The sequence below is a fragment of the Pholcus phalangioides genome, unplaced genomic scaffold, assembly GCF_987345545.1.
Source record: "Pholcus phalangioides strain wild (caught in Gottingen) unplaced genomic scaffold, Ppha-v1.0 ptg000008l_1, whole genome shotgun sequence".
Taxonomy (NCBI): domain Eukaryota; kingdom Metazoa; phylum Arthropoda; class Arachnida; order Araneae; family Pholcidae; genus Pholcus; species Pholcus phalangioides.
Genome location: NW_028301601.1, coordinates 64,156,697 through 64,172,236, shown reverse-complemented (window position 1 = coordinate 64,172,236; position 15,540 = coordinate 64,156,697). Strand labels below are relative to the sequence as shown.

Below are 15,540 nucleotides of genomic sequence, written 5' to 3'. Positions count from 1 at the left end.
CCTTCAGCATCATCACCATTAGTTTTACATGTGGATGCCAGTGATTTTGCTATAGGTGCCGCCTTGCATCAAGTATCTAACGATAATCAGCTACAACCACTTGCATTCTTCTCGAAGAAGCTTTCAAGCGCACAAAGAAGTTATTCTGCTTACGATAGAGAATTACTTGCAGCTTATTCTGCTGTCAAGCACTTGAGGTATATGCTAGAAGCAAGACAATTCTGTATTTGTAGTGACCATAAGCCTTTGGTGTATGCGTTCAGGCAGAAACCAGAAAAGTGCTCACCACGCCAGGTACGACAGTTGAACTTTATCAGCCAATTCACAACAGAAATTCTCCATATAAAAGTTGTCGACAATATTCCAGCTGATACTCTTTCTAGAATATCGGCCATTTCTGTACCCACACCTTTAGATTATGTGCAACTCACAGCTAACCAAGAGAATGACAACGATCTCAAAACCATCTTAAATTCTAGTGTATCATCTTTACAACTGAAAAAACTCAGCCTTCCTGACGCAACAGCCGAAATTTGGTGTGATGTGTCAAACGGCAAAATAAGGCCTTTTGTACCAATTTCTCAACGACGACGAGCGTTTGAATCATTGCATTGCTTACCACATCCTGCCTTACAACCAATATATCAAGTCCCGTTTCCTGTCAAAGATCGCAGAGAAAAAATTTTCGACATTGGCATCAATGGGGCAAGCAAGAGGATCTCCATTGATCGTTTGATTCCAGCTTTCCTTGGAGATAGCTTTAAGGTACCTTCAGAAGTGCTCATTCAGCCATCCAGTACAGCGTTGCCAGCACAAGCAGTACCAGCAACTGTGACTCGCTCCGGTCGTCACGTCCACTTCCCCGACAGATATTCGATCACAAATTTCGTTGACACTAGGGGGGGAGTGTGTAGTGACCGATCATAAACGATGCTCTGTGACGTCATGATGTCACGTTTTCCCGTTGTAGCGTTTTTCGCCTTGTGATGGATGGTAACCTAGCAACGGATCGCCAGAGAGTTTTTCGAACGTTTTAATCAGTTGATTGTATTTCGTCGTACAGAATGGATGTCACGTATAACTTGTCCGTGTGTGTGTAAATAAATGTTCATGTTTTAAAAATGAAATTTACATCTTCTCATTGCCGTCGCCTTTAATATTATACCAATTAGAGTTTACAATCAAATTACATATTTTACAATATTTGACAGGAAATGCAAAGAGAAAGAAAAAATGTTTGAATAGACACGGTAGAAAATAGTTAATTCATAATATGGTGAAGAAAGCTGGGACAGGGAAGAGAGCAATAGCTAAAAGCTAGTAAAATGCTCTCGACCCTATGACATCTTTGCTCTTGCGATACACGTAAATCTTCTTATTTCTTTTGACCTGAAAGAAAGATAAAAAGAACGAAGTATATCGGCCAAATAGGTGCAAATATATTTATTTATTAAATTAAAAAATGAATTCTGGCAACCCAAAGCTGATATAAGAGAATTTCATTCTACGCGGTTTTTTTTTCACTTTAATTCAATGGCAAATTTTTAATAATACAGAGAAAAAGCTAGACAAAAATAACAATTAAAATAGCATCTACACTTGATGTTAACGATCCATATAACCAAATCGAATTATTGTTTCACTTAAATTTACCTGTCGAAATTATTTCTTATTTGATATAGAAAATTTGAAATCAGGATAAATTAATTTTTCATTGTGTAATATTTGTTTAAATTTCATTTATTGTCTTCCCATTCATTAATGTGACATTGCTACTGCAGTACTTTGCTAACCACAGTTAATGAAAAAGATGGAAAGTTGCTTTCACCAACAAAGGAGTTTATCTGAGTTTCTGTGAAAAGTTCATAATTGTTTGTATAATTAGTTCAGAAGAAGGAGTCAGCAAAAAGAATTACTTTTTTAAGAAAGACCAAGCAAGTCACTTTACAAGGGTCGTTGATAGGGGTGGGGGGGAGATAAAAAAAAGTATGGATAAAGTAGAGGTGCTGATAAGGACACGAATGGAAGGCCCCATGCCAATTACAAAATCCGGTAATGTCCCTTCAACAGTTTGGTTATGGAGAACAGGTGTTAGAAAAAAAAACCAGAATGTATAAAGGGAGAAACATTTACAAAGATTACAAACACATTACAAAGATTGGATTAAAAAAGAAAATAGTTTTTGGCGAGAGGGAGGGGGGTGAAGGAAAAGAAAACCTCTTATCAGTGATAACAAGTGCTTTTGTACATGTGTACAGACGAGCACGGGCGAACTGTTCATTCCAAGGGATTTTCATCCAGAAGATGGTTAAATACAGTCATTTTGAACAATGCTAAGGATTTATTTCGAACACTCAATGGCAGAGAATTCCAAATGTGAATACCCCGGCAGAAAACCGTATTTTTCTTGAAATTAGTTCTCACTGTAGGGGTCGGGATACAGTTTCTAGAGGAGAATCTTGTTGGATATCCGTGTGCAGTGATAGGAAAAGAGGGAATATGTGTTAGTTTATGTAGTGATTCATACATTATTATAGATAATCGATATTTTACCAAGCTATATAGCCGTGTGCTCATTACCCTCAACATTTTCTTTTGAGCAATTATCAAGGGTTGTAGAGATGTTTGAGTGGCAGATGACCATACTTCCAAGCAATAAGTTAATTTAGAGAAAAAAAGTGAAAAATATAACATGCGTATTACATAAAAAGGTATGAAATGCCTTGCTTTCGAAAATATGTATATATAGGAGTTTAATGATTCGCTTACTTCTAGTATATGGTTAGACTATGAAAGATGCTCATCAATTAAAACTCTGAGGTATTTAACCGAATCGACAAACTTTAACTCATCCTGTTTGAATTTTATTGGCAATGGCACAGTGTCCAACGGCTTTTGCCAAGGTCTGAAAAGTATGCAAACTGATTTAGAAGTATTGAGTTGTAGTTTATTCACTGATAGCCAGGTGCTTAATATGTTCATATCGTAGTTGATTTCATCTATGATTTGAGGAATTTGATTTCCTGAATGTAAAAGGGCCGTGTCATCTGCATACATAAATACTTTGCAATTTCTGAATATTTTATAGATGTCATTAACATAGATCAGAAATAAAAGTGGTCCGAGGCAAGAACCCTGAGGCACCCCGCAAGTGACGTTGTTGACACTAGAATTGTACGCTCCGATATTTACAAATTGTTTCCTGTTTGAGAGGCAACTCTTAAACAACTTTAATGCTACACCACGAATTCCATAGAGAGCTTGTTTTTTTAGTAAAATTTCGTGGTTTACGAAATCAAATGCTTTCTTAAAGTCTAAGAATATTCTGTATGTGAAATTACCATCATCTATAGCGCATCGCACTGCGTCAATGAACCATATAAGTGCAGTTTTAGTTGACATATTTTTACGAAATCCAAATTGTTTTTCATATATGGAGCAATTGTTTTCTAGAAAATTGGAAATTCTATTGTACATCGCTTTTTCAATGATTTTACTCAATGTTGGCAAAATTGAAATGGGACGATAGTTTAGGGGATCAGTTCGATCACCCTTTTTAAATAATGGAATTACTTTTGCAATTTTTAGCTGATCTGGAAAAATTCCGCTTTCAAAGATCAAATTTATTAGATATAAGAGAAAAATTTAAAAAAATTCTATATTTTCTCTCACAATACATATACTTATCTTATCGAAACCAACAGAAGATTTAGAGCTAAGTTTTGGTATTATTCTGTTTAGTTCATCAGCTGTAACTGGGTTCAGGAACAAAGAATTCACGACAGATGTTATATTATAATTTACAAAAATTTCGTTGTTAACAGCAGGTGACAGACATATCAGTGTTTTGATTACAGAATGCATGATTCAGTGTTTCTGCAATCTCTAGAGTGTTAGTTGATTCTAATACAGACCCTAAAATTTTTAAGCTCGGGATGACAGTAGATTGTTTGGTATTCTTATTTAAAACTTGATTAACTACTTTCCATGTTTTTGAAATATTTCCATTAGTCTTTAAAAATTGATCTCCAAAATACTTTCTTTTGGCATTTCGTAAAGTAGATGTCAGTATATTTCTATAGGTTTTATATTTTTCTCTTAATTGAATGTTGAAAGGATTGGATTTTAATCTACTATAAAGCCTGTCTTTGTTTTTAATAGACTTGAGAAGTGAGCTAGAGACCCAGGGTTGTTTGGGGATGCTGTACTTTTTAATTCTAACTTTTTTTATTTCTGCTTCTTTCAGTATATCCTCAAAATGTTTAGAAAAGATTTGATAAGCAGCGTTAGGATCATTGCATGAAAATATATCGGAGACCCAAGGTGGATCAGATAATAATATATTTAGTTTGCTATGATCATAACGAGTGTGGATTTCTTTACGGCTATCAGTATTATTTTTAAAATTATCAAGATAAATAAAGATCGGATGATGATCTGTTATATCAGAGTTTATAATGCCCACTGTAGGTATTTGTTTCTTTGTTCTTATAAAAATATGATCCAAAGCTGATGATTTTCTAGTGGCATTGGTTATAGCATGTTCTAGTCCGTAAGACAATAAAATATTATTGTAATCTGAACAAACTTTGTTATTAGCTAATAAATTTATGTTGATATCACCACAAACTAATATTTCGGTAGACTTTGTGGACAGCTAGTTTAAGACAGAATCAAGTGACTCTAAAAATCTGTTCACATTAGAGCTAGGAGGTCGATAAATTGATCCAATTATTAAGCTGTCCTTTGAATTATTATAATTTACTTCAATCCATATTGATTCACATTCATCGATAACTATTTCTGATTTGCATTTGTAATTCAACTTATTATGCACATACATTCCAGAGCCAACATGTGAGCTATCTTTTCTAGGTGAAATTAATAGTTCAAAATCTTTAATACCAAAGTAATTACATTCTACTTTATTAGTGACCCTGATTTCACTTAACGCGATAATTTTAAAAGGTGTTTTGCAGCACGTCAAAATTTCAGATAATGAGTCGAAGTTCTTTTTAAGGCTTCGTATATTTGCATGAAACAATGATAATTCGCAGCGTTTGTTGTTGTATAATGGATAAATTTCCTCAGTGCTAAAATTTCTACAATTAATTAACCGCGAAGATTTTGTATTATTCATTTTTTATTACGTTTTAAATTTAACTGAAAAAAAAAATTCTATGAGATCAGAAAAAATTCGGAATAATACTTATCTTTCGTAGAGCTCCTTTATATCGTATTTAGAGCATAGCTGGAACACTCTGCTCTCCTCGTCCTTTCGGGTGTAGATAGCTCCATTCTTCGTCCATAGGAAGCGCTAATCGTGAGTCTTCTTTGCTGCCAGGGTGTAGATCTCTTGCATCCTTGGTGTCAGGTGTTCACCGAAATATAGCCTTGTTGCTTCTCCTGGAAATCCAAGATCCTTTGTTGTAGACTGCCTCTTTTTCGCCTTGGTTAATATCTGCTCCTTGTACCGACGGTTGACAAAACGGACCATAATTGGTCGACTTTTGCCTTTGTCTTTTCTGCTTCCGAGCCGGTGACTTGCTTCGATGTTGATTTTGTCTACTGTCACTTCCATCTTCTCCGCAAGTTTCAACACAATCTCGTCCGTATCATCTCCCTTTCCTTCAGGAACATTTCGGATGACGAGGTTATTTCTTCGTGCATAGGCATCCATGTGTTCAAGCTTATCTTCCAATATTTGGTTTTGGCGCCAAATCATTTTGTTCTCCTCCCATAGTTTCCTATTCTCATCTTGTAATTTGCTGATGGTTAGTTTCAGCTCCTCAAATTTCTCGCTCATGAATTTGACACTTTCTGATAGATCACTCAGTGAATTCAAGCATTCTAGTTTTCCACTGATGGTATCCAACGCAGTCAGCTTAGCCTCAATTCGGTCGACGGCAGACAGCTTATTCTCCATAGCGGAAATCCACTTATCAAGTTCGGCGCAGGAGGGTGCCATTTCTTCGATCGGTGCAAAAGAATGGAGAAGAAAAACGTGAGTCTTATCTCAACGAAGTCTCAGTGGAATGAGACTTATGAATAGTTATGGGATAATAGTTGAGAACCGTTGCTTTAAAGCAACGGTTCTCAACCTGTGCTCTGCTGAGCCCTTAGGGCTTCATGTGTATTTCTCAAGGGGGCTACAACCACTCTAGGAAAATAAAATTAAAGATTAAAATTGTTATATATAAATAAAGAAGTGAACCACACAGAATTATATATATATATATATATATATACCATTAAAATTATGTACTAGAACTGGCTTTATGAGTCAAAAAGATTGAGAACCACTACTACAGAGAAATGAAGGAAAATGATATCGGTTTATAAATTGTTATCAGTGGTTTCCGAGAGATCATGAATCAAGACGGCTAGTTGAAAGGTAGTACACAGGTATCATCTAAAGCCATGTTGGCTACAGTAGAAAAAGCTGGTGGTGTCTGACCAGATTTCCTTTTCTACAATACGTTTGAAAATCTTACAACAAGATAAGGTAATTGCTATTGGCCTGAAATTAAGATTGCAGAAACTTCTTTAGTTAACAGTTGTATGCCCAAAATATTTTGAATTAATTTTATCTGAATCAATGTCTCTACTGCATTATATGGTCAAGTTCAAAGTCATACTCAAATTTCAGGAAGTTGCACATTCATCTTTGTGCCTCTCAAATCTCACATGGAGTGAATCGATACCAATTCTCAGTAGTGCACACAGGATTTTCTCAAGGAAGGGGTATGTAAGGTTCAGGAGAAAAGAAGTGAAAGAAGGCCTGGGAGAAGCAGACGTCGCTAGAGAAAGAAAGGAGAACGAGAAAAGGGACATTCGAAAAATGAGAGTAGGGTAAAAGTTTTTATTGAAGAGACATGACGGTTTCGTTGGGGAAGTTGGATAATAAATGAAATAAAGTGGTTTTTTTTTTCTTTTGGGAGTTTAGAACCCAGTTATTTTGCCCTGAAATCGCAATAGAAGCGCAGCTGAGGACCTATAGTTGACAAGAAGTCGGGGGAAAGTTTACTTGCGCAGTCGACGCGATCATGGCTTCAACGGCTCAAGACTGTGAGGTGAATTAGAAGAATAAGTGTCCTAGCCACGGCGAAACCACCCTGGTTCGTATAGAAGGATAGTAGGAGCGTCGAGCTCCCACGCTGTTTTTTCCCCCCGTGAAGTCAACCCGACTGCGGTGCTGAGAGGGCCAATCTTGCCTAGGGAAGAGAAGCAAGTCTTGTGTGGCGGTATCGAGCTGAAAACGACCATAGGCAATAGGAAAGAGAGAGAAAAAACGGAGGAGCTATATATGCGTAGAGACAGGGCCTCAACTAGATGCTTGATCACCCGGTGCTAGTGTGCTTTTTGGCCCCCCTTGTAATGTTGAAGGAGAGGTTTGAGAATAAAATTTGCGCCCCCTCTGTTCCAGCGCCCGGGGCACTAGACCCGCCTGTTCCCCCTAGTGGCGGCCCTGCGTAGAGATAGAGAAAGGGAGATGGAGGAGCGGCGTAGAGAAAAGGAGATGGAACATGAACTCGAGAGATTTAGGATCGAGATAGGAGTCAGAAGAGAAGAGTATAATCAGGCTGGGCTCAGCAGAACCCCTAGCCGGGATTTCCAGAACATGACGCGAAAATTCAGGATGGAAGAAGACATAAATCTGTGCCTGGTGCTGTTCGAGCGGCAAGCTCGTCGCGCGGCCCTGGCACGGGAAGACTGATTAACTGAGCTCTTGGGACTTTTCCTCCCCACGAAATGAACCAGTTAATTGCCCGCGAGCCGGAAGAGTAGGTATAGGACTATAATCAGGTTAAAGAATTATTATTGAGAAGATTCAAACGCACCTCAGAGTAGTTTCGGCAGATGTTTTCTTCACGTCATAAAAATCAAGAGGTCACCTGAAGAGACTTCTACCACGAGTTGTGTACCTACTTCGATGGGTGGACGTTGGCTTTGGGGATCACGACGTTTGAGCAACTAAGAGATTTAATCATCGTCGATCAAATGAAAAAACGTTTCCCAGCAAATTTTAAGGAACACTATCTGGACGAATGGGCTGATATGGTTTCTCCAAGTGAGCTATCAGAGAAACTAGATAGATTCGATGATGTAAAGAGGACTGTGAAGACACACTTCCCTAGTAACAGAACGAGGACCCCAAGACCGGTTCATCAAAGTGTGAGATGGAAAGCCAGTTGAAACCAGAGACTTCAGGGTGAGTCCTTCCCGCCTAAGGCGACGATAGGTTCAAATACCAGAAAGAGCTGCAGTCACTTTTTATGCGTGTGGAGCAGAAGACCATATAGCAAGGTTTTGTCCTACAAGAGGTCAGCAGGGGCCATTGAGCAAGGCCCAGGCAAACTCTGTCCAGACAGAAGAGTGGGAAACGATTGAAGAAACCATAGTCCTAACAGCACGTATCACGGTGCCGGCAGCTGGTGTTGGTGCGAACATTGACACACCGCAGACCGTGAGTTTGAAATGTGGTCAGAAGACAATAAGAGGCGTAGACGATTCCGGAGCCCAGATCTCAGTCGTTCGATCGGATTTGGTTGAGATCGACGACAATGAAGGCGAGAGGAGAATAAGGATCAAGTCCGCATTCGGTGAAAGCGAGATAGCCCCTCTCTGGAAATATGCATGATGAAGATCAGCGACGGCAAACACCGGTACGTGCCAATTACTTGCGCAGTGTCGAGTCGCTTGATAAATGAAATGTTAATATGTCCGACGGCGTACGACACACTCTTGGGAAATGAGCCAAGCCGTAAGGGCGATGTATGTACCTCATCTGCCGATTACGGTGCTGATCGCGAACAGAAGGGACGACAGCAATAACAGCGATTTTGACACACCTAAAGGCGCGTATACACTAGCGCGCAGATCTTGCAACGCACGACCCCCTGCAGCGGTTCTAATCCGCTCGTGCGTACACAAACTTCCTTTGCGTTCGTTGAAAAAACCGATTCCAGGTGGGTCCGGTGAAAACAGCTCAAGAATCTTTCGCAACACCGTAAAAATTACCGAACAACCAATTGCGAATGCCTTCATTGCATGATCCGCGCGCTAGTGTATACGCGCCTTTACGAAGAACTTCAAGAAAGGATCATAGCCCAAGTCGAGAGCTACTTCACCGACTTCAACATCATGAAGAACAACTTCCTGCTGAAACACATGCGGAGGAAGAAGGAGGGCTACATCAGTCTGAGGTTGGTCTCATCCTTCAGGAAGACCAAGACCCTGACAGGGCCGTCATTTCAACTTTTTCCGGGGGGAGGGGGGTGCAAAGAACATGTACTCAATGTATGTATGCATATATATATACCATTTTTATTGCCTCGGAGCTGGAAAACCAACTTCAGCCGACCATCACTGTGCTATCAACAGGGTTCGAACCTGGATCTTCAGGATGAGAGTCCAGCATGATGCCCACACAGCTGCAATCAACAGAGCTCCGAAACGAAAACTGAGAAAGCCATAAGGCAACCGGCTAAGTCTTCGATCGCCGACAATGCCGTGCCCAGGAATCAGGGCAGGGAAAGGTCATCTTTCATGTATGCCGGTGACGACCACCACCCCATGAACTCGTGGATGAACAAACGTTATTTGCCATTCAAGGGTAGTATGGCCGCCGCCACAGCAGCTGCTGCTGCGTGATACAACCACCACCACCAAACCAGAACATGGCTCCCACTCTGTCCCAAGATAATATATAAGCGGTTAACGAAGCCACGCTGGAGAAAAAGAAAAGGGGGGGGGAATAATAATAATAATAATAATGATAAAAAAGAAGAATAAAAAAAACAAAAAAAAACAAAAAAAAAAAAAAACTGCAGCAATTCTTGCAGACAAACACGCAAAGACACCCGCCACACCAGCGAGGAACCAAGTCAAAAAAAAAAACACACAGCAATGGGAATACAGCATTATAAGGATGGACATATACCACATGGATCAACACAGAATTAAACATACATAGCAGAAATCAGTGGAAATCACGATGAACATCACTGTCCAATAGAGAAAAGACAATGCAGTGGGTACACAACATCACAAGTACCCGCATAGATCGCAACAAAATTAAACATATATATATATATATTACAGAAATCAGTGGAAATCAAGATGAACATCACTGTCCGATATAGAAAAGACACTGCAACGGATACACAACATTATAAGGATTCATATGGAGATCACCACAGAATTAAACATATATATAATAGAAATCAGTGGAAATCACAAACATCACTGTCTAATAGAGAAAAGATAATGCAATGGATATACAACATTATAAGTATCTGCATGGATCGCAACAAAATTAAACACACATATATATATATATTACAGAAATCAGTGGAAATCAGTGCGTGATACAATGCTTGCCTACCGGATAGCATCATGCATTGGCCCCTATTACCTTTCATATTACCCAAAGGGGTGATATGCAAGGTAATGACGACGCCCTGTCATGGTTGCCATTAAGGAAATTGAGTTGGGTACACTCTTGAAGCATCATCATCATTTTAAAACTGATGGATGTGCTTTTCGATAACGGGACATGTAAGGTTCAGGAGAAGGCCTGGGAGAAGCAGACGTCCCGAGAGAAAGAAAAAAGAATGAGAAAAGGAACATTCGAAAAAGTAGAGTAGGGTGGAAGTTTGTACCAAAGAGACATGACGGTTTTGTTGGGGAAGTTGGATAAAATAAATGAAATAAAGTGGTTTTTTTTCTTTTGGGAGTTATTTATTACCCAGTTATTTTGCCCGGAAATTGCAGTAGCACTACAACCGAGGGCCTATGGTAGACAAGAAGATGTTTGGGGAAATTTTACTGGGTGTGACATTTTTATTCTGAAAGGGTTCTCTCTTTTACGGTTTTTAATCTAGAATTGCTGGGAAGTTTACACCCTCCCCCCTTCCCTGTCAATGCACCCTCTATATCAATGTATAGTATGAAGAGCATGTTATGCATAACTTTCCAGCGAGGATTTGCTTTTGTGGCATGGCATATTCATGAAAGGCATCGTAAATATCACAAAAATTTTGACTCGCTCTAGTATTTTTATTTGCTTATTACTATTCCTCCTTGGTGTATGTACATGTTACAGCCAACATCTGAAGTCTAGGCATTTCATAAAGTAGCAGAACATTTCTCAGACACTTTGCAAACTGGCCAATCTATGAAATGGCTTTACTGTCATAAATGAATGCCAGACTTTTGCCCCTGGACTTATCCCGTTGCCGAGATTTCTTCCAGCCCAGCTTTGTGGCAGAGTCTGGAACACTTTATTTTGTGTCAAAAAAGAAAAAAAATACATACAGAATTTTCACAACATATTTTCCTCATACAATTGGGTACTGTCACGATTAACAAATTTTGTGGTGATTACAGACAAAATAGGGTTGGGAGTTGGAGAAAAGTTCTGGGGTTTCTTTAATACTGATGAATGTACACATATTAGGATGGAGGTATATCTTAAAATCAATTGGGGGGGCGGCCCCCATGCCATCTCATCTGTTATCGTACACTTGCCATATTATATACACAGGATACAAGAAAACGAAATGAGACTCTTATTGTGAAATATTAAATATCCGTCGGAGCGATTCATCTCGTTTAACACCTTATTGGTGAGCAAATGGGTTTGATAACTCGCAGACTAGAAGTCAACATCAGTTTTATTGGGGTGAGCTCACTCCCTCCAGTGGATTTGATGAAAAAATATGAAATAGAAATATTGCGTGGGGGAATATATACAATTAGGGATCACTTGTGCCATCTTGCTTAGCACCTTATTCTGTGAGCAACATGAATAGGACAATATGAGTATGCATGTGTGTTGTGTACATGAAATGCATGAAGAACTTGAATTCAGGAAAGAGAAATACACACACATTCATACTGCCAGGTTGAGTCGTCTCACTCTAAACCTATTTTGATGAGCAATGTGGGATTAGTTTAAATCTGGGGATTGTCTGGAGAGAGCCTTAGCTAAGGATCAGCATCGGTCTTGTTTTGGTTGACTCACTCTGGCTGGTTATATTTATATTTTAAAAAATTAATACACACACACACACATAAAATAAAAACTACATGTAATGGTTATTATGAAACCATTTGTGTCCTCCTGTGTAGCACCCTGTGAGAATAGCGGAATGAAGGACACTTGTGGTTATCACACCATTGTAACGGGAATGTCATAAAAACTCTTGTTCGGGTTCCATTAGTACATGCTATAACTTGTACATGTAATGATTATGTATTAGTAGTGGCAGTCATGTGGATATGATTTTTTTTGTTGTTTTTATTTATTTCTGTTTTTTCCCTTAATTTTGTAAAACTTACATTATTTTTATAAATCTGGTGGATAGATTCTTTTGTTTTTCGTTGGCGTGTATATATTTGACAAGGCTTTTAATCCTTGCTGCTGTGTTTTTGTTTATTTGGGTAAACCATTGTTTTCTATTTTTTTCTGAATATTTGTACATGTGTAATTGCTTTGTAAATTTGCACTCTGTGGCATAGTGAACTGGAGTGCCCACCATACTGCAGGCACATTTGTCTGTTTGGCGTTGTTTCCGTTCGCGTAGATATATAGGGAATAGGCCGTGTCCTGTTATGAAGATAGTCACCTCCCTATTCCAGTTTATTGTGTTGTATGTAACTCAAGGTACAATTTCGTGCACTTTCCTAGCTGTTGTTCCTTGGTCCCAAATTTGCTGCCATTTCTGGAGGGTTGCTTGTTTAAGTTGCCGTTTCAAGAGCGTTAGTGGGAAAGGGTTATCAAGTTTATTGTCACAGTTGATTGCAGCCTTGGCTAGAGAGTCTGCTCTCTTGTTTCCAAGATTACCTACATGGGCCTTGATCTAACTTAGGAAAATGTTTGGGTTATCTAATAGACGCCGCCTCAATACAAGTACTATTGTTTGTATTTGTTGGATCTAGAAGTGCTTGAGGGAGGAGCGGCTATCAGTTATTATGGAAACTCGTTCTTCTGTTCCTGTTGCTTATTGTGTAGCTGCTTCTATCGCTAACAGTTCTGCTTGGAAGTTACTATTGTTTTTATCTAGCGCTGCTTGTCACGTTTGCTTTTCTGTATTGATTGTGTATACACAATAGGCCTAGGCTGCCGGATGCCTTCATCGGTTTCGGAGCACTCTGTGTATATGTGAGTGTTTGCTAGTTTTATATCATGGCCGTCAATCGAAATTTGATTGGGGATAGTTGAGCAGGAGGGGTGGTGGCCATGCTCCTGTGCTTCAAAGTTATTGGGGTCAAAGTCTAAATGTTCCGGTTGAATGTTTTTCCTAAACCTAACTGCGTTTTTTGTATAGACTGCTTCCATTTGGAGCTTAAGGTGTTGTGGACAGTTGCCTGTGATCACCTGGAGTCCGAATGTGGCTGTTGTGTCATAGGCCCCGGTTATTGTTAAAAGAAATTTCTTCTGTGCGCTATCTAGGGCCTGTTGTGTTTTTTTTTTGGTTGGATGCTTATACCAAGCTGAAGCGCCATTGGCTAAGAATCTCTCTACTACCGTCTTGTAGATGGTGTTCCTAATGCTTTGTGAGATGCCCCATGATTTTCCTGCCATTTTAGTTAGTTTGAAATGAAATGAAAGCCAGTTGCTTTTAATTTTCGTTCATTGATGTGTAATTCCCAGCCGAGGTCTTTTTGGATCATAACATCTAAATATTTGAGATTGTTTATACATTTAATGTTTTTACCATTAATTTTAATTCTAGGGTGATATTTATTTTTTGTGAAACAAAGAAATTATGTTTTTCCTGTTGAGATTTTGAGGTTATGTTCGTTAAGTCAATTCGAAAAATCGTTAAGGATTTTAGTTGCCTTTGCCTCTAGCTGTGATACATCAACTGACCCTATCACAAAGGAAAAGTCATCAGTGAAGGCCTGGATATGAGCATCTTCTGGGAAGGGGATTTTTAGGACTTGATTGTCTACAAGATTCTACAAAGCCGGCCCGCTACACGAACCCTATGGACCGCTAGTAGCCTGTTTTCTAACCGCCATGCCTTCCAGACTTGTGATCATGTCATGTCTATTTGCTAGGAGGTCCAAAAACATTGATTTGATGTTGTTAGGGATTGATTGATTGATGACCGCTCACGCCCAGAGCTGTTGTGCAAGACAACTTCCTCTCTTCACCTCCTAGGAGGCTGGGTCGTGTCGGAGAGCATCTTCTATTTATTCAACAAATGAAACGGTATAATATACATTCTATGGGGACAACCCATCAGAAGACATTGAGGATACATACAATCAAGATTAACTAAGAGAGAAATGAAATAAAGATGAAATACAAAACCAGCGAAAACAGATTCATGTATTTAATCTGTTTTCGCTGGTTTTGTATTACATTTTTATTTCATTTCTCTCTTAGTTGATCTTGATTGTATGTATCGTATATAATACATGCTAATTTGCACTAATTAGCTATGCACTATTATATACATTCTGTGGAAACAATCCATCAGAAAACTTTGAGCACAATTCAATATTAACATAAAAGAAAAAGGAAATATAATTAAGTACCAAAGAAAAACAGGCAAATTTACACAAATTGGCTATGCACCATTATATACATTCTATGTTGTTAGGGAAAGGAGCTTTGGAAAGTTCTTGGTTGATTGAGGAATAGGTCAGGTTGTTAAAAGCTTCTTTAATATTGATACTTATAAAAGCAGCATCCAGTTCTTTGCTCTTGAATTTTTTATTTTAGAGAGTATTAGGTTGAGGGCATCGTCTATAGAATTGTCTGACCTAAAGCCGAATTGAAGGTTAGAGTTATAGTATTGGGATTCCAAGTGGAAGTTGAGTCTTTGAGTCAAAAGTTTTTCTAGACATTTACCTTTTACCGGCAAAAGGGTTATTGGACGATGCAAGTCAATTACGTCTGGTTTTTGAAAGAGTATTACTTGCCCTATCTTAAAGATGTTGGGGAATGTTTCTAGTTGGAGGCATTTGTTGAAAAGCTTGTGGAAAAGAGTTGGGTATTTTTTTGTTTATATATTTGATTATCAGGCTGTCAATACTATCAGGGCCAGGGGCTTTGTTCATAGGGATAAGCTTTGTAATCCTACCCACCTCGGCCGGACTGAATAGAGGGTCATTGTTTGACGATTTGATATGTTTGGTGGTGTGGGAAAGTTTTTCCAGAATTATATTAGCGAAATCTCTTTGGGTTCCTTGTACATCTTCACCAAGAATTTTGAAAAGCTAGGAGGGAACGGTGCTTTTGGATTTTACTGTTTTATATTGTTTACCATAAGAATTAGAAGCTTTGTTACAGAAGTCTCTAAAAATTTCTCTTTTTGATTTATGAATTAGTTTACAAAACTTTGCTCTTTCACGTTTAAAAATTTAAAAAGTCTGGGTTTTCCATCTGGGGAGGCTTTGTTTTTTTTTGTGTTCTAAGCTGTAGGACCTTGAGTTTATTTTGCACTGCATTTATTTGGGGGGGGGGGGGGGTCCTCCAAGAGGTTTTGAATGCTTTCTTTTTGAGAGATTTATGGCAAGCCT

The 15,540-nt window shown here is 38.7% G+C and overlaps 1 protein-coding gene across 2 annotated transcripts in view; it reads left to right on the top strand.

Moving 5' to 3' along the window:
- The window catches only part of LOC149084760 (ninein-like protein), a 223,328-nt gene that overhangs the window by 203,419 nt on the left and 4,369 nt on the right, over positions 1-15,540 (top strand). The gene's annotated exons all lie outside the window — the stretch shown is intronic.